The sequence below is a fragment of the Gossypium arboreum genome, chromosome 6 (genome assembly GCF_025698485.1).
Source record: "Gossypium arboreum isolate Shixiya-1 chromosome 6, ASM2569848v2, whole genome shotgun sequence".
Taxonomy (NCBI): Eukaryota; Viridiplantae; Streptophyta; class Magnoliopsida; order Malvales; family Malvaceae; genus Gossypium; species Gossypium arboreum.
Window position 1 is genome coordinate 2,011,012 of NC_069075.1, and position 9,631 is coordinate 2,020,642.

A 9,631-nucleotide genomic window follows, 5' to 3' on the forward strand; every position below is an offset into this window, starting at 1 on the left:
AATATCCATGACGTTAAGGTGTGGCAATGGCGGTATGCATGTCTAGGATTGGATCCGAATGGAGCTTGGTATAGCGATCCGATGGACTCACCACCTCTTTTAGGTTTCCTACGGTGCCTGACTTCCATTCACTTTAACCCATAATGAAATTATCTTTTGAACATCAAGTACGATTTACTAGACTTAGAATGAAAATTTTTTTTTTACGTTTTTGATGTGGCATGCCGGATCCGGCCATAACTTCTCGGCCGGGTTTGGGGTGCTACATCTCATTTCCTTATTAAGTTTTTTTGAAGTTCTTGATATACATTCATGGCTATTTTCTCTGTTAGCTATTAATTTCAAGTAAACTACAATGTCAAATATATATATTTATTGTTATGTTTAGTGTAAATGATAAAAATCAATGTTTTTATATTTTTATATTTTAGGTATTATACCCCTATTTACATTTATGTATTAATATCATCATTTTATTATTGCTATATTTTTTATATTATCATTATTGTTGAGGTCCAATTTTGGCCCACTCAACAATGCCCAAAACCCCTAGCCCAACTACAAACCTTAAGCCCAAATAAAAAAAAAAAGAGAAACCCTAAACCTAACTATTGCCACCTCCCCACTTGCCTCTGACGACCCTGCAGCACCGCCCCACCAGTCACCTCCACCGCCCTCTGCACCTGCAAGGAATTAAAAGGAAAGGACAACAAACATAAAATAATAAAAGGGAAAGCATTTGTAAAAGGCTATAAAAGCCATCAAAAGACAGTGTAATGGGGGACGAATTTTTTATGAATGAAAACAATAGATTCGGCCATTTTAATACCAAGCAATAGATTTCAGATATCAAAGACAGATCTAAACACCAAAGCAGTGAATATCAAAATATAAGAATCGTAATCGGAGAAATAGGAGGTGACGTTCCGTTTTTTAAGTTTTAAATCTTTTTTTTCTTTTCTTTTTTTATACAAGCAAATATAGACATATATATATAAACAACGAAGAAAGGACAGAAAAATTACCTTTTTTGAGGTTCCGGCCACCATCCACGGTGGCCGGCGGCGACGGAACAACGACGGCGCGCAGTGGCCCTCCTGGCCGAGATCTGGGTCGGCCCAGAGAGAAGAGGAGAGCTTTTTCTCTTGTTTTTTTTTTAAAAGCTGGTGAAGATGATTTTTTTGGAAATTTTTAGGCTTTTATAGCCTACCTAAACAACACCATTTTAGTGCCCAAGCCCAGACCCAAAAACAACGCCGTTTCTTCCCCGTCTGATCTGATCCGACTCGACCCGCTAGAGGATCCACGTGTTTTTTAAACGGAAGGGCTATTTGCGTGTATAGCCCTTCCGCTTTTTCATGTATTTACAATCAGGTTATTTTTTACTTTTAATTCGGCCCTAAAATTTGTCGCATTTTTCAAATTGGTCCTCGGCCAAGCGCTGTATTTTAGGAAGGGGGAATATTGCATTTTCAGTACCTCTAGGTTGCGCGCATGTTGCAATTCAGTCATTTTCTCTTTGTTTCTTTTCAAATTCGCCCCAAACTTCATTTTCGTTTTGATTTTCGCCCTTTTACGTTTTCTCATTATTTTATTTTAATTTAAATATTATTCATACTATTATATTTTATTACTATTATTATTATTATATTGTTATTTATTAGCATCTCATTGTTATTATTTTTACTTAATATTTATATATATATTATCTAGTATTGTTAATAGTTTTTTAATATTATTGTTTTCATTAGTGTATTTGTATGTCAAGTATGTATTCTTTTAATATATATATATTGTACTCCATATTACACACACACACATATATATATATATATATATATATATTAAATTAATATTATATTATGTATTATTTTTAAATATTATATATATTATATTATGTATATATCTTTAATATATTATGTATATATATTATGTACATACTTTTAATATTATTATGTATTTATCTTTAATATATATATGTATATATTTATGTAATATTATTAATAGTTGTTTTTAAAAACATTATTATTATTTCTAATATATATATATTATGTCAATATTTTAATACTATATTACGTATACATTTTTATATATTACGTATATATCTTTTAATATTGTATTTTATATATATGTTATATATATATCTTTAATACTATATTATCTATATATTTTCTATTTCTCATATTATATGTTTTTTTAATAGTTATATTATGTATATACTATTACTATATATCTATTTATGCATTATTATTAATGGTTGTTTTTACTATTATTATTCCTAGTATATATACTATGTATACATTTTTTAAAATACTATATTATATATTTTAATACCGTATTATATACATATTTATGTAGTATTAATATATATATATATATATTTTTTTTTCTTATGTTATTAGTATTTCTAATATATATTGTATATGTTCATTTTATATATTATGTATACATATATTATGTAAATATATATATTTAGTGTTATTATGTATATACTTTTCATTCCTATTATTACGTATATACTTTAATATATATATAGCACTATTAATATTTTTAATATTATGTTTACGTCACTTCACTTATTATTATTATATGTTTATATATATGTATTCGTCTCTATTTCATGTTTAATACTATTATTATCATGTTTAATATCGCATATATTGTCATTGTTTTTAATATTATTGTCATATTTATTATTTGCTTCGATATATTTCTAACTCTTTTATTTTTATTTTTGTTTTTCATTTCTCGCTCATTTTATATTGTCGAAACCATTTTTTTGAAAAACGGGATCGACTTTAAAAGCGAAAGTTTGGAGTCGCCACCGATCCTTTTTTGGTTTAGGTGTGATCGGATCACCTAATAAATCATTTTATTAAAATATGGATTTTGGCCCAACGAAAATCAAGGGATGGGTTCGGGAGTCGGTTACATACGGAAGGATTAGCACCCTCGTAACGCCCAAAATTGGTACCTAACTGATTAATTTATGTCCTAATGTTGAAAATTTAAAAAAAAAAATTGAAATACGATCCCCTTAAAAGTGTGTGCACAACTCGAACTGGATTTCAAGATTCACTCGTTTCAAAGAAATAAAGTATCACATCCAGCACGTTAGGACAGTATATTTTAAGCCTCCAAAAATTAAGATCACTTTATGATTTCCAAAACGCCACGAAAAGGGTACTCCATTATTTGGTCCAACGAAAAAAACCAAACCCAGCACGTTAGGGCACGATTTCTCGAATTCCCAAATGTAATAGCCCAAATTTAATCGAGCCTTAAAACCAAATGAAATAAATAAATAAATGAATGATTGTTTATTTAACAGTCCATATAAAGTCCAGTTTACAAGGCCCGTTAAGCCCAAATACCTTAGACCCATTACCCTATACCAGTTACAACCTTAACCCAAATAACTTACAAACCCAAACTTAACCTACAGCAGACCCAAACCCGAAGGCCCAAATAGTAAGGTCCCAAATGACTTTCAGATAGGGTTAGAAACCCTAGCTCTCCTTTTCCTTGAGCATGGCCGATTCTAGAAGGTTCGGGAGCGTCATCCAGCTCCCGAATCGAGGCCACCATTCAAGGCTCTGCCTCCGTGATCAGCGCCTCACCGTCACCACGAATCCTCACCACCAGACTGCAGGCCTCAATCAACGTCAGCAGCCCTTGAATCACCAAGATCCTCACGGTCACCTGCAAGAAAAGGAAAGAAATCAAAGCAAGATTGCAGTAAATAGATTAGAACAGAGTTTGGAAAGAAATCTTTCGATTTCTTTCCAAAATAGGCAGTAAATCAAGGCTATAAAGCCTTTTCTCAAATCTGTAAAAGGGGAGGGAGGCAAATACACAGAGAGATAGGAAAAAACACACCACAAAAGCATTGTACACCAAACATTTGCAATAATATTTCAGAAGGTGATTATTTTTTTTCATACCTTGTTTTCTTTTCTCTTTTACGAACATATAAATCGTTTTTTTAAAAAGTAACGTTCGAAAGAAAAGGGAGTTACCTGTGGAAGGACGAATGTTTTAGACCCTTAGACCACCATGTATGACGGCGCATGGGGCGCGTGTAAGACCGATGATTGGAGAGTGGCCTACGGAGGCCAGACCCGGAGCTCCTCTCATCTCCCCTCTTTCAGAGGAAATTTTAAAGTTTTTTTTTAACTCGGGTTTCAAATGAATATAAAACTAAAAATTTGGCTTATATAGCCTTAACAGAACGACGCCGTTTTAGCTTAATCTAATAAGCTTAAAACGACGTCGTATTAAGACTAAGGATCCGCGCGTTGACCCGATTACCCAAGAAGGATCCGCGTGTTTTTTGAGGATTGGGTTAATTATTCAATCAGTCCTTCCACCTTTTTTGTGTTTATAATTATGTTTTATTTTATTTATGATCTAGCCCTAATATTTTGTTTCAATTTTGATTTAGTCCACCCACGCCTATTTTAAGTCCGAGTTAAAAGCAGCATCGTTTGGGAATATGGCATTTGCCCAATGAGTCCCTTTCATTTTACGTGTGTTTTAATTAGGACCTTAATTCACTTTATTTTTTAAAAATTACCAATAATTTTATTGAATTTCAAATCTAACCCTATTATTATATATAAATATATATATATATTTTTATTTTATTTTTATTTTTAACCTTATTTTTATGTTATATATTATATAATTACTTTATTATATATTATTTATATTATTATTATTCATTATATATTACTTTTCACAAAATATTATTATTTTACATTATATTTTTACTTGTATTATATATTTATTAATTATTTATATATTATATATTATTTTTACATATTTATTAATTATTTATATATTATATATTATTTTTACATATATACTTTCATATTATATATTATAATTATTTTATATTATGTTATTTTTATACTATTATATATATTTTTTATCTATATATTATTATCATTAAAGGTTTTAACTTGTATTACATACTTATTTTTATTTATATGTTAATAATTACTTTACTTATATTCTATTATTATACATTTTGAAGATATTATAATATTATAATTTGTATAATACGTATATTTCATCATTAATTACTTATTTTATATTATTCTAAACTTATATTTATATATATTATATAATTATTTTATTATAAATATAAATTCTTTTACATATTTGGTATTTTATACATTATTTTTCTAAACCAATATATTTTTTTATTTTATATATAATTATTATTCTTTTATAAATTTTTTATTATATATTATATATTGTATATTGTATATTAAATACTATTTTAAAATTATTATTAAATATCATATGTTATTTGTATTATATGTATATCTTGTTAACAATTATTCACTTTATTTTATATTTTTATATATACTAACTCTTTTATATTTTTATATTGTATATATCATTTAGGTATTAAATGTTATTTTATAATTTGATGTTATATGAATGTGTATATTGATACTATATTACCTTTTATATATATATATATATATATATATATATATATTAAATTGTATATCATGCATTTTTTAATTATTACTTTGTATGTTTTGCTTATTCATCTTCAATATATGCTATGTATATCTTTATGCGTATGTTGTTAAGATTTGCTATATATATATTTTTTTATACGTATGCATCTAATGCATGATCTTTATATTATTGCTATCATTTTGTTTAAATGCATGTTTTATTTACCTATTATGATAATATGTTATCATGCATGATTTATAATGTAATGCGATTCCTCATGCATCAATTTTCCAAGTTTTCGAAAAATATAAAGGCAATGCTTGGCGTTCGGAAATTTCGAGAAAAAATAGTGCCCTAACTTATTGGGTTGCAACTTTTCTCGTTGAGTTCGAATAATTAAGCACCCTTCTAAGTTTTAAAAGTTTTCAAAGTGCAAGCGACTGTCTTGGAATTTCAAGGCGATGTGTCCTAACTTACTGGATATGGCGCTTTGTTGTTTCAAGATAGGGATTTCCAAAAAGGCTAGCTTGGTATCAATATTTTGATACAAGTGAACCCCAATTTTCAAAATCAAAACATTTTAAAGAGGATTGCATCTTAAAATTTCTAAATTTCCGACATTAGAGACATTTGATAATTAATTAGGTACCAATTTTTGGGCGGTACGAGGGTGCTAATCCTTCCTCGTACGTAACCGAATCCCAGACCCCATTCTTTTATTTCGTAGACCAAAACTAATGATTTTAAAACAAAATGTTTTAAAGGTGATCCAATAACACCTAAAAAGATTGGTGGCGACTCCCGTTTTCGTTTTTTAAAGTCAATTCTCATTTTCCTAAAACTCGATTTAAAAATGGTTTCAACACCAAACATAGAACATTACCTTTATTTTAAAATTTAGAAAAACATAGATGAAATTTTAAAGGAATATTTGACTATTTTGGGCAAGCGGAAAATTGAAGCTCAACACGTTAGGGCACGATTTTTCAAATTTCCAAAACGCCAAACATTGCCTTTGTTTTAGAAATTTTTTACAATTGATAGTTATAAAAAACGAATTTAAAGACAACATGACATGCAAGACAACACAAGAACTAAGAATCAATGATATAGACAATTTAAAGACTATTAAATATATACAAAGAAATAACCCAAGCGAAATTGAAATAACTTATATGCATATAAAACCGACAATATATGAATAACTATTAAAATATATATATATTACGTAAGGGAAAAAAATAATATAAAATATAGACAAGTTAATTTAACTAAACATGTATATATGAAAATGGGAAAAACATAAAAAAGTGTGAATGATATATACCAAGATGCTAAAATATTTTAAATTAATAAAATATACAATGATCTTTTAAAGATAATCGAACTATACATAAGTAAATTTAAAAATATATATATAAAAAATTAAAAGAGAATATTTACATAACAGATTTGAAAAGAAAATATATATATTAAATAGATTTAAAAGTAACTATAAAAATAAAATAGAATTAACAATGTATATGAAATAAAACTAATTTCATCATAATTAGATATGTACAATAATAATATATAAAAGTATTTTAATTAAATATTATACAAGAATTTAAAATAATACTACATAAAATAGAATTTTAAAATTATACTTTACAATTGAAACAAATAAATAAAAATAAATAATAATAATAATAATAATCATAATAAAGTAATCCAAAACGTATGTTTAAATAAATTTTAAAAGTTAAATGCTAAATAAATTAAAGAAATAATGAATTATACATATAATAATAATAATAAATAATTAAAAAAATGAAATAAAAGGGACAATTAATAAACAAAATAAGCGGTTGAAACCAAAATTAGGATCCAAATGTAGCGTGCGTAAATTCACAAGGACTGAAAAAGCAAATAAATCATGCCCCAAAACACTTCACCCATGCGCGGGCCAAATTAAAACAGTATGCAAACCTCAGGGAAAATTTTAAAAGACAATAAAATGTGAATTGGGCCAATTTAAAAGTGGACTCGAAGGAGGGGGATTAAAAGTGCAAATCCCCCATTTAAAAAACAAATGCACTTGGACCAAGTCATCTACTGACTTTTTCCCTTCCCAATGCTACTGCTTAAAACTTATTACTCAAATTTAAAAAAACTATTTTGAAAACCATTTGATTTTTGTTTAAAAAAAAACCCCCTCATACTCTCCAATCTCTCACTCTCCCCTTGCTTCCTCGCCGAAATACTAGCACCCCGGCCATCCGTTCGCGCCCAGCGAAGGCCCTCCGACAGTGACTCCGATAAGCTTTTCCTCCTTGTACAGACCCGTTTTAGCCCGTTTAGCCCAGCCCTACTTCTTAACCCCAAAACCCAAGTTTCAAGCCCAAACCCCTAACCCAATAACATGACCCAAACACAAAACAAAAAAGAAACCTAAAAAAAACCTAGCCACCGCCCCTATGCTTAACTTTCAGCCATACCTTCTGACCCCAACCACTGCCTCAGTGCTAGTGGCACCTCCACCACCGCCTCTGCTCCACTACCATTTGCCTGCGACAACAATAGGAGAGAGACAATGTAATATAAAAAAAAGATTTGTAATGGCTATTTAAGGCCGAATCAAAAACGATGTACGGGGGAGACATTGGGGTGAAAAATAAAAAGCAATTTTTGATTTTAAACACTAGCAAGAGCAGAAGACCACAGCAATATCAAGAGCAAAAATAGTCCAAACAGAGAATCAACATCTAATAGCCCAAGGTGATTTCATTTAGTTATCATCGTTATTTTCTTTCTTTTTAACCTATTTTACTCAAAAATACACATATATTATAAACATATAAAAAATAAAAAAAAAGGAGGTAAAAAATATACGCGGTGGCCACCACACGGCGATCATGTGGCATGGCGCTATGGCAAGCGACAGTCAGTCGCTGGCCGAGCCCTCATCAACACGGCCACCAGCAGAGAGGAGAGCTCTCTTCTTTTTTTTTTAAACACCAAAGAAAAATGAAATTTTGAAGGATTTTAGGCTTTATAGCCTTCCAAAACAACACTGTTTGGTGCCTGTGCCTGAACCCAAAAGACGCGCGTTTAGGCGCAACCCGAATCGGACCGACCCGCTAACAAGGGATCCGCGTGTTTCGTCGTTTTGGGGTATTTATGCCCTAATCCTCTGCCTTTTCCATCTCCTTCAATTGGATCCCTTTCTCTGCTTTTTTTATTTTAGCCCATTAATTGACTTTTGATTCACTTTGGTCCGCATCAAACGATACGTTACGAGGACTTGGAATAATTTCATGATCAGCCCTCCATTTATTTCGCGTGTTCAAGTTAATCCCTTTTCCTTTGTTTATTTTAAATTAGCCTCAAAGTTCCATTTTAATTCAAATTTCATCCTTTTTTTCTCATTATTCTAATTCTATTTTAATATTATTTATAATATCATATTTTATTATTGTTGTATTTTTATTAATAGTTCATTATTATCATTTTATTTAATACTTATATATATATATATATATATGTTATAAAGTATTATTAATAATTTCAATATTATTATTCTTATTAACACATATGTATGTTTATATTATATTATATTTTTATACACGTATACATATTAACATTATACCATATATAAATATCATATATCTATATATATATTTCTTAAATATATCATATATACTGTACATACTTCTAATACTATCATTGCATTCATTTCAATATATATGTATATACATGCAATATTGTTAATATTTATTTTTAAACATTATTATTATTATTATTAGCATATATATATACTATAAAAGTATTTCAAATATCGCATTTTTATTATGTATATATCTTAAATACGGATGCATTTCTTATTACGTGTATTTATCACTTAATATTGTATTTTATGTATATACCTTAATACTACGTCACTTCTATATTTTATTTCTCATATTATCTTATATTTATATTTCCATTATTATACCATATCTATTTATTAGCATATCATTATCACTATTATCATTATATATTAGTGTACATTTTTATATGTGTATATATACACATTTATATATATAGTTTCTTGTACATATACTATTACTTTAATTTAATATTTTTATTATCTTGGCCCTTTTTGTATTTCTATATTTTCATTATTATCATATAG

The 9,631-nt window shown here is 28.4% G+C and overlaps 1 long non-coding RNA gene across 1 annotated transcript; it reads right to left on the reverse strand.

Annotated features, from left to right (window-relative positions):
• Positions 1 to 451: 451 nt before the first annotated feature.
• LOC128293914 (uncharacterized) lies at positions 452 to 1,168 on the reverse strand. Its single transcript, XR_008284051.1, has 2 exons — positions 1,026 to 1,168; positions 452 to 683 (listed from the first exon to the last, which is right to left on the reverse strand). It is a non-coding gene; the product is annotated as an uncharacterized LOC128293914 (long non-coding RNA).
• Positions 1,169 to 9,631: the final 8,463 nt, after the last annotated feature.